Source organism: Chamaea fasciata, unplaced genomic scaffold (assembly GCF_029207755.1).
Source record: "Chamaea fasciata isolate MVZ Bird 193981 ecotype frontalis unplaced genomic scaffold, bChaFas1.0.hap1 SCAF_37, whole genome shotgun sequence".
Taxonomy (NCBI): domain Eukaryota; kingdom Metazoa; phylum Chordata; class Aves; order Passeriformes; family Sylviidae; genus Chamaea; species Chamaea fasciata.
The window spans coordinates 439,121-458,216 of NW_027094122.1; the positions used below are offsets into that span (position 1 = coordinate 439,121).

Below are 19,096 nucleotides of genomic sequence, written 5' to 3' on the forward strand. Positions count from 1 at the left end.
ATTTTCTTTTTTTTTCTTTCCTTAATAGAAAACTTGTCCTAGGGAAGGAATGTCCTTTGCTGCTGGTTCCCGTGTGGAGCAGCTCCCCAGGCAGAGCCCGGCAGCTCCTGGCCCTGCAGGGCGGAGGCTTTTCCCCGTTGCTGGGCACAGACTGATGGAGCAGCACTGCTGAACACGGGGACACGCAGAGGGAGCAGGAGCAGCTGCCTGTGTCCACCTGCAGCTCCAAGGCCCAAACTCTGAGCAGACAGGGCTGGAAGAGACTGGCAGGCTCCCTGTTTGCTGTGCTGCCCCACTTGTGCCCGGCCCAGCTCTGCGGGAGGCAGAGGGAGAACAAGGGGCAGCTCCGGCCAGCCCCCAGCACAGGAACACCTCCGGCCCCGGGCCTCGGGGCACTGTCAGCACCCGCTGCTCCGGCCACGGCTTCTGCTGGCCCTGACGGCGACAACCAAACTGTGCCTGATCCCCAGGGAGCAGCAGCAGGGCCTGGATCCGATCCCTCAGTCTGGGGCAGGGCTGGACAAACGACCCCCACAGCAGCAGCAGCAGCAGCAGCAGCACATGGAGCTGACTTTGAGCACAGCCCCCGCCACTGTTCCCTCCCGTGGGCAGTGGTGTCACAGCAGCCTGAGGCACCCGGGAGCCCTCAGGGCCCGCAGGGACTTGAGATGGCAGCCCTGGGCTCCTGGGGGTTGTGCAAGGAACAGAGGTGAGGACTCCCTCTCCACGTGGAGCTTCCCGATGGAAAAGGCTGCTGTGAGCAGGCAGCTGCAAGGGCAGAGGAAGGAGGGTCTCGACCCCTGGATCTGTGCCACTTCCACAGTCCTGGGCAGCAGCCACCGAGCCCCGGGGGAACAGAGGGCACAGCAAGAGGGACAAAAGCAGGCAAGGTCAGAGACTGGAGAGAGCCGGACCTGGGAGCAGGAGCAGCTGCTTCATCGCACTCTTGGAGAAAGCTCTCGGCTGTTTCCAAGCGCTGAAAGGCATGAAGGGCAGAGAGGAGGGGACACCAAACAATGCTCCTGTTTGCACACCCTCCCCTCTCAGTGTCCCAGATGGAATTGGATGAACTGTATTCTTCTCTCTGAGTCGTCTCGTTCAGCGTGAGCAGCTTAGCACCAGGAGCTGAAGGAGCTGAAGCCTTAGGCCACAAGAGCTGACCAAGAGGGAACTTTTTGACCAAAGTAATGCTGCTAACATGGACCTGACTGAATCCAGCAGATAAAATCATGGAAATATAGAATCCTTTCTGTTGGGAAAGACCTGGGAGCTCATCAAGTCCCAGTGTTAAGCCAGCAGTGTCAAGCCCAGAACTAAAGCCTGAAGTGCCAAGGCCTGGACAAGAGGCCTGACTGAGGCCTGAACAAGCGGCCCTGAGCCAAAGGTGACCTCTCGATGAACCTTCCAGCCAAAGGTTATCTTTGTATCTGCTCGTTAACAAAATAGGCACCGTCATTAGCGTTGTAATAGATGCATCCTCTCCTCAGTGAAACATGTATTGACCTTTCTGTATTTAGAAGCCAGACAAGGCCATGAAGTCTGACATCTGGCCTTGTTCGGGGCTGTAGGGTCAAAGGCAACTCCCCTGGTTCCTCCTTGGGCCCTGGCCAGGCTTTGGGAGAAACCCAAGAGGAGGATGCAACCAGATGTTCCTGCACTAGGAGTGCTGCTGGCAGTGTGTTTATTCAGCACTATCAAAGCTGGGCCCTCTCCCAGCCAGGCTGGAGCCTCAGCTGTGGCTGGAGGCAGCTGCAGGAATTCCCAGTGTCCGGGAGAGGCTCTGCAGTCCTTGGCTGTGACAGCTTCCCCAGCTGCTGTGTGGGTGTGGGTGATGGGAAAGGCTGAGGGTAACTGGTGATGGATCTTTCTCAATCACTGCGGGCAATCCGTGGTAGTGACGGCTGGCTGCATTGCTGAGCTGCTCCTTCTGTGCTCCTGTGCTGCTTTGAACTGTAGTAAATTTCACTGATTCCTTCAGGTGCTGTCTGTGTCCTTGGTGCTGAGCCTGCCCACTGCGAAAACAAAATTGGCATAGCTTGGCCGGATCAGCACAAAATGACACTTTTTAAATCTAAAGGTGAGGAATCAGTCCTATCCGAAATTCCCGGATGGGAAGCCCTTCCCTAGAGTTCTCTGGCTCTGGAGTGGGCTGAGGTGGGAACAGATTTTTGACAGGGGCCACTGTATTAGAGGGTGTAAAGTACCCCACACTGGCTCTGAAATGGCTCACTACTCAGCCTGAGTGGGTACCACAGTGGTCTCTTGAAAAGGAGAGACTTAGATGCCCTAAAAACCCTGGTACAGGAACAACTGGCTCAAGGACACATAGAGCCATCTATGAGCCCTTGGAACACCCCAGTATTTGTTATAAAAAAGAAATCTGCTCAGTGGAGGTTACTCCATGACCTGAGAAAAACCAATTCCACGATGGAGAGAATGGGCACATTGCAGCCTGGTGTGCCATCGATGTCCCACAATGCTGCCTGCCTCCTGGGACATCCTGATTGTGGACTTAAAGGGCTGTTTTTTCACTCTTCCATTACCCCCAGATGATACCCCAAAGTTTGCCTTGATCGTGCCTTCTATTAATAACGCTGCACCAGTGCAACGTTACCGATGGAAAGAACTTTCCCAAGGCGTGGGAAACAGCCCCACGATGTGTCAGTGGGGTGTTGCTCAGGTAATCTGATCAGTGAGAGAACAGTTTCCAGGGGCATACTGTTACCATGGCCTGGATGACATTTTGATTGCAACCCAAACCAGGAAAGAACTCTCACTGATTCAGCCAAGCCTGTTGCAAGCGTTCAAACCACTTGGGCTGCAAGTAGCACCAGAGAAAGTGCAGCAGCAACCACCCTGGAAATATTGGGGACTCAAAATAATGAACCAGACCATACAGCCACAAACAATTCCGTTTCCAACCAAAATTCTAACTCTAAACGATGCACAAAAACTCTTGGGTACCATCAACTGGGTCAGACCTTACCTAGGACTGACTGACTCTCAACTAGCACCTTTATTTGACCTCCTAAAGGGTGACTCTGAATTAACTTCCCCCAGAAAATTAATCCTAGAGGCAAAAGCTGCTGTTGAAACAGCAGAGCAAGCTATCACCAACAGACAAGTCCACCGGATATGCCCAGAGGTGTGGATCACTGTGTTTATTCTCATTGTTAGTTTTCATCCTACTGGTGTTATTGGGCAGTGGAATCCACGCTGGCCTGATCCTTTGCACATTCCAGAATGAATGCTTCCACCTCATCAAGCAAAAAAGACGGCACCCACCGTCTTTGAACTAACTGCACAGTTAATTATCAAATGTTGTCGCAGGTGTTTACAGTTGAATGCTACGGATGCTTCAAAAGTTGTCTTGTCTCCGTGACACAAGAGCAATTCTAATGGTGTTTTGCTAACAGTACAGCCTTGCAAAGTGCTTTGCAAGGACACTGGAACGCTTTGGGCACCTGCCCGACGTGTCTGTCCTACCTTACGTCCTGTCCAAGACCACCAGCAGCATTCTCCTGGTGGTCCCTCCACAGACGGTGTGGAGCCGTGTGTGGAACAGTGCTGGAAACAGCTTCTTCACCGACCTCGTGGAGAGCTGGGACTCTTAGAGTGACGGTGCATTTAAGGATTCTGTTTGTTTACAAACTGGTTTTCTGTTTACAGAGTGGTTTTTTCTGTTTACAAATTGTTTTTCTGTTAATTGTTAATCTTGTTAATTCTGTTAATTGTTTTTTCTCAGGGTTTTAAAAGTTGAACGTTTTCTTGTTTTAGTGTTAAGTTGTAGTTTGGAACCATAAGCAGTTAACCTGTAACATGCCAGCCCGGAAGATTGTGATCTCGCCTGACAGCTCCTGGGAGTGAGTGCTGCAGCTCCAGTGGTACATGGGACACATCACTGGCTGAGCAGAATTAAGTTTGTCAAAACCTCCTTCCAATTAAACCCATGCTGTCTTGTGTTACCCTGTCTGCAAAAGGGCCCTTGCAAATGGGATAACGGAAAACAATCTGCATTTTAATAAAAGCAAAGGCAGGAGATGTAGCAGGGTCCAGCTGGTTCACAGCTGGGCATAATGAGTCTGATCATAACAGACCCAACTGGGCTGACCTGGCTTGTTCTAGAAGTCCCCGGGGGAACAAAGAGCTCAGCCAAGCCCATCCAAGCCCTGGCTGCAGACACACCCCTGGCCAGAGATGTGGGCAGTGCAGAGATTCCCAACCAGTTGGCTTTCCAAGCCCGGGAAATGCAAACTCACCATAAAAGGGAGCTTGGAACAATAAATTGTGGCTGTTGGTCAGAACTCAAGAAGATACTGTGTGGTGTGTCTGTCTCCAACCCACCAGCCTCGTGTTACACTATGTCTAAATCTGTGTTTCTATCTATATCTCTGTCTTTATATGTGAAACAATAATAATAATGTGCAGTAATGCTGACAATACTGATTTGCCACCTTTGGCTGCTCAGGGATGTGACACTAAATACCCTACAGAAAAGCATTGGCCACGACTCAAATGTCAGTGCTAAACTTTGTGAGACTGCTTGCAAGGAATAAAGGAGGAAGGGATGAAATTGGCAATTTTTATGGGGTTTGCTGATACTGTGGTGTGGAATGCTTTGTCTGTTACTGTGAAAATACAGTGATTTGGACTGCTGGTGTTTTCATGTACCAGACTATTCACAAGCTGCAGGATCATCAAACAGACAAAGGGGCAGTTGAAAGAGCAGGTGAAAAAATGAGGAGATGGGAACCTGTCCTGATGGAGAACCCATCCCACAGATGTTCTCCATACCCTTAACGATGGACCCAGTGGGGAAATGGAAACCCCTGGATGTGCACAGCTGCGCCCAGTTTGCGAATACAACCGTGCACAGTGAGACTTTGACTGCTGGGGAAATTGTTCTGGGTGTGATGGCCCCTGACAGGGCCACCCCAGAGGCTGCAGGGCTGGACCTTCATGCGTTAGAATTAATTAGGACAAATCAGAAGCAAATGAGAGTTATCAATACAGGAATAGGAACTCAGATTTCTCCAGGACACTGGAGGTTTGAGAACTGCTCACTGGAGCTTGGCCTTGAAAAGCGTTGATGTCATGGGAGAAGGAATTGATGCAGATTGTCAAGGAGAAATCAAAGTCATCCTTTGAAACAATAGTGAACAGAGTGGATTATTTAAGCCTATGGCGTGGCAGCAATTACTGATGTTGCAGTTTGAAAAACAGTTGTGAAGAGAGGAGATCCACAGTGTCACTGTGGTCCCCTGGCTCCACAAGGCCCTGCAGGCTCCCAGGGCACCTTTGGTTCTATGGGGCCCGCAGGGTTTAGCTGGCGGGCAGGGTCAGCACCAAAGAGACACGCACCAACTTAAGGAAGCCCAAGCCCACCGCGGGGGGACCCGCCTCCCGCCGGGGCTCTGCCGGCACCGCCACCGGGACCCCCCAAAAACACCTCCCGGGGACCCCCCATGTCCCCTTGAGGGGCATCTGCGCCTCAGCTCTGGAGCCCTGCCAGATCCAAACATCAAGCTGCCCGGCCCCGACAGAAAAAAGCCCCGGGAGCCATAAATATATTTTCTGTGAGCTCCAAACATCCCTCCCCGCTTCAAAAAAACCGCCCAGGATATTTGGGGCGCGCTCCCCCTCCCCGGTCACCCGCAGGATACGGGGGCGATGGTCCTGGGGCGAAGGAGCTGCAGATCCAGAGAGCAGTGAAGTCACGCAGTGCCTCCTCTGCCGGCTCCAGCTCCTCTATCCCTCCTCTTCCTCCTCCTCTGTCCCTCCTCCTCCTCCTCCTCCTCCTCTGTCCGTGCGGCCGCGGGCCGGGAGCTCTCAGGTGAGCGGGGCCGGGCCGGGACACGATGGGAAAGGGGTGGGTCACCCCCAAACCGAGCTGGGGGCAGCGGAGGTTTGGGGGAACAATGGGAAAGGGCTGAGAGGGGGGGATAGGGGGAGGTGGGACAGCGGGAAGGGAGTTCCCAGTCGGGGTCCCCCAGTAAACCCCAGGACTCCCAAGCCCTGTCCCAGCGCCCACAGTTCCCTCCACAGCCCCGGCTGAGTGGGGGGCTCAGCCCAGGACCCGTCATTGTCTGGGGCTCCCTCGAGTGCAGCAAATGGGAGAGTGCCCCCCAGGGTGGATTTTTGGGGGTCTCCCCACCATCACGGCTTTAAGAACCCCCGACAGTCAGGCGCCGCTTTAACTCCCCTTGGCAGGGCGACACCACTCCCGTTGATTCCGGTAGTGGAGCCCCCATGGGGGGCTTGGGGGTCCCGGGAGGGTTTGGGGGTCCCGGGGGGGTCTGGGGCTACCTGGGTGATGCCGATGGTGGTGATGAGGACCCCGTGCCAAGTATAAACCTTCTCAAGGGGGCTTGGGGGCGTGTTGGGAAGTCCCATGGGAATTTTGATGTCCTGAGAGGGTTTAGGGGGTTCGTACGGGGCATTTGTAATCTTGGGGAGTTTTTGGAGGGCCCCAGGGATGTTTTTGGGGTTCCAGGGCAGGTTGGGGTGTCACGGGGAGATTGGAGGTTCCCAGGGAGGGGCTGGGGGGTACCTGGGCAGGGCAGGTGACAGAGCTGGGACCCCGTGCCGGGTCTGAACCTTCTCACTGGGCAGCGTCAGCGTGTTCAGGGAGATCCTGGGGGACCCCGAGGGTCACCCCAATTCCCAGGGGACCCAAAATTCTAAGGGCTCCCCTGAACTCCCTCACCCCTGGATCTGCTGCAGGCAGGGGGACACCAGCACTCGGCCCCTGCCCCCACTATCATGGGGGGGCTGTGGAAGAAACCAGGGGGGCACAGACAGGTCAGGGTGGAACCCCAGAGTCCTGGAGGAGGGGACATGGGGACAATCCCAGGAATCCCCGTGAGGGGCTTAGGGGGGACCCAGGAGGATTTGGGGGCGGACTGGTGGGGTCATGGGGGCATTTCCAGGAGTCTTGGGAGGGGGGGAAGAACAGGGTGAGCCCCCAGGATGGGTTTGGGCAGAACCGGATTGGAGCTTCCAGACGCTGAATCCGATGAGGAGAATGACCACGATGGCAGCGATGACGGACACAGCGACCACCAGGGTGAGATTCCTGCTGGATTCCGGCTCTGGGAAGCATGGGATGGTGAGGAGGGGCAGGGGAACCTCCATCCCACTGCGCCACATTCCCAAACTCCCAGTTACCACATTCCACATTCCCCGCCTCAGCCCAGGAGAAGATGCCGGGCTCCGGCATTCCGGGATGCTCCACCTGGCACCGGTGCTGCTCCCGCTCCTCCGGCAGCGCCTCGATCCTGGCCCGGGGGGGGAAGGCGCCGTCACTGTTGGGAATGATCCCGGATTTCATCCCCCTTCATCCAGCTGATCCCCGTGGTGCTGGGGTAACATCTGTACGTGTGGCAGGACAACATCGGGATTCTGTGTTCCCCTTTTCCGGACACATGGACATCAGGGGGTTCTGGAATGGGATAACAGTGAGATGCATCCATGGAATTCCACGGCAATGGGATGGCAGTGAGGTCCACCTACAGAATTCCCATCAGCATGGTAGAGCAGCAGGATCCATCCGTGGAAGTCCCATGGGAATGGGATGACTGAGATCCATGGATGGAATTTCCATGGGAGTTCCCATGTTCCCAGATTTAGCCCTCGCAAATCCCGCATTTCCAAATCTCATATTCCCACGGGAAATGTGCCCTCTCCACCTTTACTCCAGTGCCTCCCGCCCATATCTGGCACATTTCTGGAGACATTCCAGGCAGGTGTGTCCCAGGGGATTTGTTAATTCCTCAGCCTGGATCTCATCATGTTCCCAGCGCCTGTTGGTGACCTGGGCAGCGCCGTCGGCCACCACGAATCCCCCGGATCCCGGCTGGAAGGAGAGGAATTCCCGCCCGTCGGAGCAGAGCCGATCGGCATTGTGCAGGTTGCATTGTGATTTTTGTGTAGCATGAGGTGATGTTGAAAACAGCAGTTGGAATAGAGTTTGCAAAGGCAAAACTGTGATCTTAGAACTGTCAAACAGTATAGAATTCCTTAAATATCTTTATCCCCTATAAAGTTAAGGTGTGGTATTCAGTGAAGTTAGTGGAAATTGGAGGGATTTACTACTGTACAATCTCGTGCCTATTGCAATTAGAAGAATAATGAGATTTTAGTAAATCAAAACGTAGTTTTCATTCAGTTTGGACTTGGATACGTAAATTACTCATGTTGGAAAAAAATGGATTAGAGATTGTAAATGTTTAGAAGCTGAAGCGTATTCCCTGCTTTGGCTATAAATAAGGAATATCACACACAGAATGAATTATTCTGAACGCCCGTTGGAGGCCTTCGGAGTTAACCTTACAGGTCTCATGGTATCAAAACTGGGAGGAACTATCCTGTATCTTTTCTCTTAACTGTTGTTCTTTAGATCTTTATTATTATGGATTACTCAAATAATCCACAGGAATAATAGAATAGGCATGACGATAGGATGATATGGCAGTGTATCTTTTTTTGATAATTATTTAATTATGCTCCATGACTTGAGAAAGGAAAATATTTAAATTATCAATCATATTCTTGAACTCAATCTTGATATCAATACAGAAGGTTACACATGATTTCAAATGTATAACCTTTGACTGTGTGTTTAAAATACATTAATTATATGAAAATATTCCAATGACAATCACCATGGTAATTGTAGTTTATGAAGTCAGTCTTTTGGAGTGGATAAATTAAGCAAGCAGAGAAAAACTCATGAGGAAGCATTCAGAGAATGCAGAAATTGTGCCTAATGTGAAGTCAACAATTATAGGCCCTATCCTTTCTCTACTTAATAATGTTAAATAAGGCAAAAAGTTAAACCCAAGCATGATAATATAGCACAAAATCGATCTAATTAAATATTCTGAGGATAAATTAGAAGGTGGGTTCAGTGGCACTCAAACTGGCACCAAGCAAACTAATAACACGGCCAAAACCTCTGGGGAGAGTAGTGAAAGGCCCCAAGGTTTTTTGTGGAGAGTTGCAATGAAAAGTGTGTTTACAAACTTCAGTCTCATGTTGGCAGCTGCTCTAATTCTGTAGACTCCATCCATTTCCCCCGTGCAGTGTTTTGGTGGACGCATGGTTATCATCTAAATAATCTTGGACTTCCTCCTAATTGTTCTGACTTTTTTTTCTGTGTGAGAGAGACAGTTCTGGGCCAGGCATTGTTTGCCTTGCTCTGGTTTTCATGGCTCTACTCTAGTACCTTTATGTGGTGTCCACTATAGCCAGAAGATCAGGGAAATGTCTTCTTTTTGGCAGTATTTCCTGGAGTGAATGTCTGTCATGTATTGGTCAGGCAGACCTGGAATTTATAAGACAGGATAGCCCACTTGGTTTGCCTAGTAGCTTGGAAGATAATAAAGGTGGTGAACAAATCTCCAGTAACTCTAAATGGAGTTACCTGGATATCCTGAGATGAGAACAAGTCCGAGGGGTTCAAGAAGAGACTGTAGGAAAAGCTCTTGAATGTTGACCTCTTAGATGTAGATGTGAAATGAGGAGACAGGGGAAGGAGGCAGCTCTTAGGAACAGAATTATTCCTTTTATCCTCTCTATGCCTGTTTAAGTACTGCCTTCCCTTAGGGGGATAACTGAAGCAAACACCTGTTGGATGCCATTGTGTTTTCAGGGATGATTTAGGGATGGCTGCCCATTTCTAGTGATCCTGTTCAGAAGTGGTTTAAAATGTACAGTAGTGTAGGCAGAAAGTCAAGCTAGAGCTGCTGTGACAGTGCTTCCATCATCTGTCAGCATCCTGAGTGTTGTGAGCTAAACCTGAAATTTGATTTGAACTGCCTGATATCTGCCAAGGGGCAGGATATCATTGCTGGAGAGAAATCCTCTCATCTTCCGCGACTCCATCCCCAGTCAGATGGAAGAACAGGTTGGTATCCAGAGGTGAATGGCACTGGACCTTTACGGGGCACAGAAATCATCCATATCCCCATGCTTTTAAGGAAAAGGATTCTGAGCAGAGGGCCCTTTGGCTCTGCGGCAGAAACTGTTTGGAAAAACTTGCTTTAATAATAAGATTCTGACTGAAGAGTTTTGCAGAGCATGGTTTGCTTATGGAAATGGTCAAGCGGTCGTTCTGGTATTTGGACACCAGGTCACAAAAAGAGGAAAACTACTGTATCGGTGTACATGAAGTGAATGAAAAAGTAGATTAAAGGAAAAGTTCAGAAGCCAAAGCTGGAGAGAGGTTCAGAGTAACCCAAAATTGCCATCCAAGATCTTGGGGAGGAGGGTTGTAACCTTTCTGAGGTATTACTGTGCGTGTACTCCCTAACGAATACATTGGGTGTGTTAGACCAAACCAGACAATTAATTTTTAACACAGAAGGACTTTGAGGACAACTCTGACACCCAGAGGAAAGAAAAGGCTTAATGGAAAGTTTCCATCTTCGAATCACTGCTAAAGTAGAAGTGCTGTTTTGTTAGTGGAAAATGTCAGTGAAATTTCAAATAATTGTGTATTCCTGAGAGGTGATTTACTACAGTAAATCCCCTTTGTGGACTAGTTAAGTCACAATTGAAATTTGGTGCTGTGCAGTAGTCCATTGTTCTGGTACTGAAACTCTTTAGGGAACAGTCCCCATAAGGGGTAATGATTTGCTGGTGGCCAAGAAATGTATTTTCTGTATGATCCAGGCGGAGAAGTAAAGGAAGAAACGCTGTGAAATAGACACATTTTTTGTACACCTGAAAAGAGACTTGGATGTGATATGCAGGCAGATATCAGCTTTAAATTCGATGTAGTCAATGTTAATGGTATTAACATACAGATCTTTATCAGCAGAGGTGTATTCAGGCTTCTTCTATTTTCCTGTCCATTTGCTTCAGTGTAGCAGTGTGAGATGAAAGCCCAAGGCTTTGCAGACTGGCTCCTCATTTGTGCCCCAGTTACTGACAGCTGGGACAGTGGAAATTCTCCTTGCAGTGGCCTTGTTTTAAACACCAAGATGAAAATATAATGCATGCTTAGAAGGTGCAAACAATGTCTAGTCTCATTTCACTCAGTGACATTTGCTCAGCTTCATCTTGGAGCACTGGAGATATTTTAGTATTTCAAAGTGTATCAAACTATTTGCCCAGTATTTGGAAAAGCTACTCAGATTTAGTGGAAATGTTTCTATTTCAGACCCAAACCACTTTGATATTTGTTAATTTTATTAGTGTATTGAAGTTCATTGACACTGGGAAAAGTGATCCTGTTTCTTCAATTGATAACACCACAGGAATTGCCTTTTTATTAATCTTTATTTGGATGCCTCCCTGTCCCTATGGAACAATGGGGTTGAAGATGCAGTGAGGTAGAACACTGGAAGGAAAAGGCCAGGCTAAATATTCCTTGAAATAAATAGGTCTCTTTCCCTTGACTTCAAAGGAAAAAACAAACCAACCTAATTAAATACAATTGAGGGGAAGAGGAAAAAAAATGAGAACCTTTGATTTGAACACAGTTTGGAGCAGAGCATGGAGAGATAGGAGAATGATCTCTGTGAGATGAATAAGTTGCCTCAACTGCTGCATTTGTTTTGGGGTGGGTGAATCATTTCTTGAGGATTCTGTTGTTAAAAGTTGGATTTGACTTGGTTGATATTCCTTTCAGCATCTAGATTTTCTATTTTGGCTTGTATTTTTCATACAAGAACCATGTTGTTAGAGCAGATAGCTGGTCCTGCAGTACAGGCAGATCTCATACGGGTAGGAGGATAAGGAAATACACCGGAAAGGACAATATTGAAGATTTTATCAAGTTTGACCTCCTGGCAGTTGAAGCAAGTTGTCCCTCCAGGTCTTGTGGGAGCTGTTTCAAGTGAAGAGAGCACGAGTCACAAACACAGTGAAGTTCTCTGACTGATTCTAAACAGGGTAAAGAATTAGCCCCTTCACCATCACGCCTGGATTTTTACCTGGGGAGAATGTCTATGGAAAAAGATTGTGGCTGTTGTGAAGGAATAACGTCCAAGGCAGCCGAAAATCTGCATTGGCTGATGTGTTGTGTGTCCTCCCTCCTCCCAGTGTTTTCAGTCAGTGTGTCAGAGCCTTTCCTGGCATGTGAGACATTCCTTGAAGTGTTGAAATGGTTCCTTGGGACTCCCTCACTCTTGGCAAAAAAAGTAGGAGGAGGAAGGACAAATCTCACTCCCTCCACTTCCAAGGAGTATATATTGGGTGTTGTATAATCCCTTGGGGTGTTTGCCACCTTTCCTGAGGGTGAACTTGTAGGATTTTTATGTAATTTAATTTTGTCCCCTACAGGGCTAAAATTTGGAGGGTGAGTGCTGCTCTTCAGGAAAACCTGGTGATGGAACAAATGAGGCGCAGCTGGCATCAGTCAAGGTTTCAGTTAGACAGAGTGGAAACTCTGCAGTTGGACCAAGTGCCTTCATCAGAGCAGCAAGTTCCAGAGCTCCTTCACTGTGGCACCTTCGGGCTTGGTGGCAGGAGAACCTGACACAGTGAGTGTAAAGCAACGACACCTGGGCTTGCAGAGTCTGTGGGCGAGTAAAATCTGGTCTAAGTTCTGTTGTTTTACAGAAGAAAAATATTGTAGCTGATCTGTCAAACACAGTAGACTCCAAGTGAGGGCCTGGCAGTGACTCTGTAAGAAGAAATGGTTTCTAAAACAGGGTAAAAAAGTGGGAGCTGGCTGCTGAAGATTGATAGCAGAGATTTTTTTTGGCTTGGTTGTCGCACTAGTGATTCCACGTGATATATTTTGATGCTTTTCAGTTTAGATTGCTGTACAAGTATGAAGTTTGTCTTGCCCTTTCTTTGTTGGGCAGCTTTATGGCCATGATACTCAGGAAATGATGAGCTTTCTTTATGTTGATTTATACTGTTGGCTGGGGATTATTTGTGGGTTTTTTTTCTGCTTGAGGTCTCAACCATTAACAAACAAACATGTGCTGGACTTCTGCTTTGTGCATAAACCTCCAAAGTGGAAAAAGGCCTTTGATATTTCCTGTATTTCTGTTATAAAGTAGCTACAAGTGGTACAGTTTTGGGGGTGGGTGACTCACTTCTTGAGGATTTTATTTTTAGAAGTTGGATTTGACTTTGTTGATATTCCTTTCAGCATCTAGATTTTCTATTTGGGCATATATGTTCCACGTTGAGTTTAATGATCATAGTGTCAAAAAGTCAATATGCTGTTGTAGAAGTGAGAAGTTTGCCTGAGTACTGGATTCCAGGGAGGAGAAATAGAAGAAAATAAGTAAATACTGTTGCAGTTTGTCTATTTAAAAGCTCTATTTAATACATTTTTTACCGTGTTGATTGCTGAGTTTAATCAGAGTCCGAATAGATTTCAAACCTTCTCTCCAGTTTTAGGAAGCTTGGAGATGGCAATTTCAAGATTACCTCATCTTGTTGGCGTGGTTTCTTTCTAGGAAGTCTGAATGGTACCTCAGAATCTACTTTGTTTTTCCAGAAGCATCAGTACTTCATGGTATTGTGGGAAAGTTCAAGTCATTACCGTGCCAACCCGTCACAGTTAATTTTTTGGCAGAATGAATCCATACCAACAAATGGTTTCAATCGATTTCTTATGCAGATTCTGCAGTAGATGTGCAGATCTGTTGATTAGCTCAGCCTGTTGGAAGAGTGGGGTCTGCCCCATTTGTTGTCCTTGGGGACAGTCATGGCTGGGTTATTTCTGTGGGCCTGTCAGCTCACACGGAAATGCCCTTCAGCTCTTACCCTGACTCAGATCAGCATGAGGAACATCATGACATTATAGTTATTTTTTTAAAAATGTTTTTCATGTATTTGTCAACTTGTACTGCTGCTGCATAAATTCATTAGGAGTCTTTGTGGAGTGCTGAGCAGGGTTGTGGTAAATGAGTTTTGCAGGTGTGGACTGGTGGAATTGCAGTTTGCCCTGCAGTGTGTTTTAGTCTCTTTTGTGAGTGTTTCCCCACCCCTCACCTGGCTGTAAGATGTATAAGTGCCTAAGTGAGCAGTTATTTACCTGTGGCAAGTCTGTTGTACCTAACCTCAGGAAATTGTACACCTCCTGGCCCTATTTACCTTGATCTTATTCCATAAAATCTTCATGCTGATAATCTGCGCAGCTCAGAGGCACTGAAAGATGATCTGCCAAAAGAGAGAATACTTGCTCTGAACTCTGTGGCGGCCCTCAGGAGTCATTCTGATTGATGTCTAGGGATTTCCCAAGGACTGGACATGCTTGATCTTGAGCTTGTAATTAATTGTCAGAGCTGCTCTCAGCTTTAGAAATGGGTTTCTACTAACTGGCCCAAAATAGCAATGTTGGGCTTTGAAACTGTTGCCGTTTATGTGTGAAATCAGTTGCACCAAGAGCATGTTGTTTTCATGAGTAACAAAAAGGATCCTGTTCTGTAATGTCATCCCATTTGTTAGAAAATGTTAGCACCTCTCATTTCACAAGGCTTTTTTTTTTGTACACGGCAAGGATGCATTAAATTTAGTCACGTGCAGAAAGAAATCTGCACCTGGATACTCGTTGTAAAGGCACTAGATATGTGTGATTTCTCTGTATTTTAACAGTTATTTGAATACAATAGATGAAGCTGGTCAGATGATGAAAGGGCTCTTGGGCTATTGAAAGTCCTCTTGCCAGCTCATCTCTCCTACTGTCAGTGTATGCCTGCCAGTTAATAATAGCTTGAAACTGGTATAGTTTCAAGCTATTTTTTGCCCATTTCCCTCTTGGTTGCCATCAAAAGAACAGGTTCTATTAGGGGAGCCTTTCTTCCTGTAAGTAAATCGATGTTTAGTGAAGAGAAAATGCATGGCAGTGGTGGAAACTTAGCAGAGCTTCCTGCTCCTGCTGCACTGCTCATCATCCCATTTATCCATGGGGAAGGAGGGCAGTGTCTCTCTTTAGGATATCATGCCCTGACTCGGGGAGATTTACCTGGTGGTCCCACCCCAGAATGGTCCATAGGAAGCCTGGCAGGCTGCCAATTTCTTGCTTAGACCGAGGAATCTAAGGGGCTAAAACCAGGAGAATATGTTCTGCCTGTGTTACATGATAGACATGAGCAACGTGTTATCACAGAGATGTGACAGGGACCTTGTTAGGCCCAGCAGATGTTTTAGTCCTGGCTCTCCTACTCTGAATGTGAGAGCTGGAAACATGCTGGCAGTGTAGTGCACATCCTCAGAGGACGGAAGGTAATTTGACAGCTCACTTTAACCCTCTTCAATAATGTTGACTCTTCTGGCATCGGTTTGTTGAGAATGTGGCTTCTCATGTGGAAAACCGAGACTTCTTGTAGTAAAAATAAGGATTTCTTTTCCTGATTTGGTTTTCTTTTTTTTCTGGCTTAGGTTAGAAGAGAGAAATATTTGAATGTAGCATTGACGTGTTTAATTTCTAAGCTTTATTTGGAGACTTTGAAATAGTGAAAATACGTAAGCATTATTGAAGGACTAAAGTGTTCTTGTTTGATGCATTCGACTGTTCTTTTCTTTCTGAGAATCTGTGTTTTTAGAGATACCGGGCAGTACTTTTTCCTTTAGCAGTACCAGAGTCCTGCTGTCTGTCTCAAGAGAAGGCAGAAAAGGTCAGATAAGAACTGTTTAGATAAGATAGGTGGCATTTCTGTCAGTTCTCAATAGCCGGTGAACCAGATGAGGAGCTGCACAAAACTGAAAACAAACAAGTAATGTTGCTCTGTCCCTGTCCCCCAAGTCCAAAAAATCCTCTCAATGCCCTCAAGCTGCTGTCTTAGTGAAGGGCATCTTTTCTCTTGAGTGCAAGTTTATAAAATGTTTTGTTGTGCTGGTTATGTTAATTAAAGCGATGTTTGTTTTCCAAGACAGCGATTCAGAGGGCTGTCCTGCTCTGCATCATTACCTGTCACAGCAAAGAGAATATATTAAGATGGGAAACTGAGATTGGTGTAAAATTCTGTCTTATCTGCAAGGTATATCAGCAGTGTATTTCATAGAGCTTGATTGTATCCAAGATTCCAGGGGGCTCCTGGTGTCAGGTGAGAATCCTTCTTTACGGAAAGCACTTGGTCTTTTCCTATTGATATTGGTGAGCCAAAGAAACTGGTTTTTGCTGCTTCTTGTAGCAAACCGAGTGGGAAATGTGAGCTGTAACAGCGCTGCCTAAGCCTCTCTGGCAGCCTCATGCAGTAGCCTGCTTTTAATATTGGTTGGTAAGATGACAGCACTTTGCTGCCAGTCTGTGAGGTATCCATGTAAGGTGGGTTATCTTTGCTCAGGTGCCTGGAGACTTGTTCTTACAAGAGATACAAACAATGCATTCCAGAATTTGGGACATCTGGGACATTTTCTCTTGCTCTTGGAGAAAAAGGTCAAATGCTCCACAGCCTGTTTCTCTTAAATAGCAGAAAATCCCAGCATGGATTGAAGGTTTGACCCCCATTAAAATACATCAGATCTAACATAGCTGTGTGGTTTTAGCTGTGTACATAAATACATAACTGCAGATGAATATTTAAGCACTCCTAGTGTAAATAGAAATATGCAGATGCACATGCTAGGCATCCTCATGCATGCCTACAGCTGCAGAGAAAATGTACAGCAGGCAAAGGACTTTCGGATACAATGAAATGAATGGCTTTATTAAGATCTTAGTTCCTCATTAAAAATACTGAGAAGTAGAACTTGTATGAAAGACTAAAGCTGGGATTTCAGATTAATGTGTGTGGATAGTCAAGATGAACTCAATTCTGAAACGTAGGAGTGTCTATGGAGATCTGTTGAACTGTGTTCATATATATCACTGTTTCTTCTTGTCCCAAGTTTGTTTTTTTTTTTTTTTTTAATTTGGGTTTGCCATTGTGCAGTTTTAGGAAGGTTAATATTTAGTGCAATTTAGAAGTCCTAAAGAAAGCACGTGTTTTAATCCAAGACATTTCTCCCATTGTTTTAAGAGGAAAAAATGATCTTGTGTCAATGGTATGGACTCTTATCCTCCTGCTTCAGTATTCAATTATTTTGATTCTTCTAAATTTTCAGCATGATGTGCATAACAAATTTGCCTCTTAAGTGATAGATATTTTTTGAAGGTTCGCTCAATTGTGCTTTCAGATTTTTCATTCACCTTCTGGTGGCTTGGCTGGGTCTGCATACACAAGTGCATGAACTGAACTATCATCAGCAAGTGGTGGTTCAGTTTTTCCTCTTCTACTCTTTGTGGCCTCTAAGTTTTTCTTGTCTGCTGTCTCTGCAAACCAGTTTTTCTGCAGGGTCACTTTAAATCACCTGGTGTAACAAATCTGAGTGTGACAAATGTGTTCATGAGGGAATGTGTCTTGCTTGTTGTGGCCATCAAAATAGGTTTCACATGGTAGAAATTTGATAGTATATCTACAGTTCTCCAATCTTGCTTTTGCCAGTGTCCTTGAGTTCAGTTTTTTAACAGTCACAATGAGTTACTGACTAGCTGGCATTGAAAAATTTTGACTTTACCCTCAGGGGCCACTGTAGGCTTTGTTCTGATAAATACTTGTCCAAACATCCCCATTATTTTTTCTTCAAGACAGAAAAATGTGACACAGGGTGCTGTGCCTGTTATCTCCCACCTAGACTTGTTTGGTTGTTTGTTTTTTTGTTTTTTGTTTTTTTTCCTTTGAGAGAAACTTCAACCTTTTTATTCATTGACCTGGTGAATACTTTATCAATGTATTAAGGTCCTTTTATTAGTGTGGATTTTTTTAAAACTTTAAAATAAAAATCAGGGAAATATTCTAATTGTATGATTTATATGGTTGGTTCTTCTCCAGAAGAAAGCTTAATTGTTGAAATATTTCTAAGTTCCTGTGTTCTGATTACTTGAGTAGTCTGTGCTAAGTGTTGAGCAGAAGCTTGCAGAAGAGCTGCAGGATTGAAGGAGAGCAGAAGTGACAAAAGTAAAGTTCTCTTGGGAAATCTTATGGAGGTTAAGCAAGTGCAGCAGGATTTGAGCAATTCTGCTTCGTCCATTTGTTCATGTGTGGATGCCAGGGTGGAGGAGGCTGGAATTGGGAGCCAAGATCGCTTAGAGGTGTGTCTGTGAGAGAAGCCAACTGCAATCTGCTGGTTTCTGGTGACTTTAGAGGTACCTGTCCAGTGTTAGTCCTGTCTCGTACTGGAGCAAGCTATTGATCACTTGGCCAAAAATGTTGCTGCTTTAAAGAACTTCCCCAAACTTTAGGGAACAGTGGGACTGTCATTAAGAAAGAGATATAATTCCAAGCACTTTCTCTTGGTTTTAAATGCTGACTTCATGGGGTTTTTCCCCTAAGAGTAGGAGGGCTTCATGTAAGTCTTGAAACTGCTGGTGGTTGATAGGCTTTTATTTATTTAATCAGGGCAGTGCATGTTACACAACTGACAGCAAAGGGATCAGGGCTGGAAATATTTTTTACTAGACATCAACATGCTGCTGTGCTGTTGGGAGAAAGTGGAGATTGCTTTGCCAGCACCATCTGGGAACCTCTGCTTGGCTGTATGGTAGGCAGACCTTTTGTGAATCAGAGGAGAATTGCCTTTGGAATAAAGCCTCTTGGTGGCAGGTTTTTTAATCTGCTGCACTGACAGAATTGCTCCATCTTGTCCTCTTAATGCAAGCGAGTGTGCCAAATCTGCCTGAAGGGCTCTGTATCCAGGAGAGAAGGAAATGGTGATGCCTCTGAAAGGTGCTTGCCTTCTTTTGAGAGACCAAATAAACTTTTGGTGGCTTTGTGGGGCTGCAGCCAGCACTCTTGGGTTATATATTCTTCTTATATAAAAGTAGTACACACTTTAAATTTATTGTTGGAGGAGAGAATAGAAGTGTTGGCTGTGACTTGCAGAGGCAAACAGCGTATGCTGTGTGTATAATTGTCAGTTTCCTTAAAAATAATGTTTCAGAGTCTGTGTCTCCTCAAGATGGTGGCAGAGATACCAGAGTGCCCCTGGTGGGCTTCATGGGTGGAGGGATGGATGCAGTGTTTGCCTGTGGAAAAGGTGGGGTGGCGAATATATCGAGTTGTATGAAATGGCATTTACAGAACTTGCAAATAAGAGCTTCAGCTGTTCAAGCTTCCTGCCCTGAAGTGTTTGTGATTTAGTCTCTCCT

General features: G+C 46.4%; 1 pseudogene; it reads right to left on the reverse strand.

Moving 5' to 3' along the window:
- Positions 1-6,844: 6,844 nt before the first annotated feature.
- LOC136303558 (class I histocompatibility antigen, F10 alpha chain-like) overlaps positions 6,845-19,096 on the reverse strand; it is a 40,684-nt pseudogene continuing 28,432 nt past the window's right edge.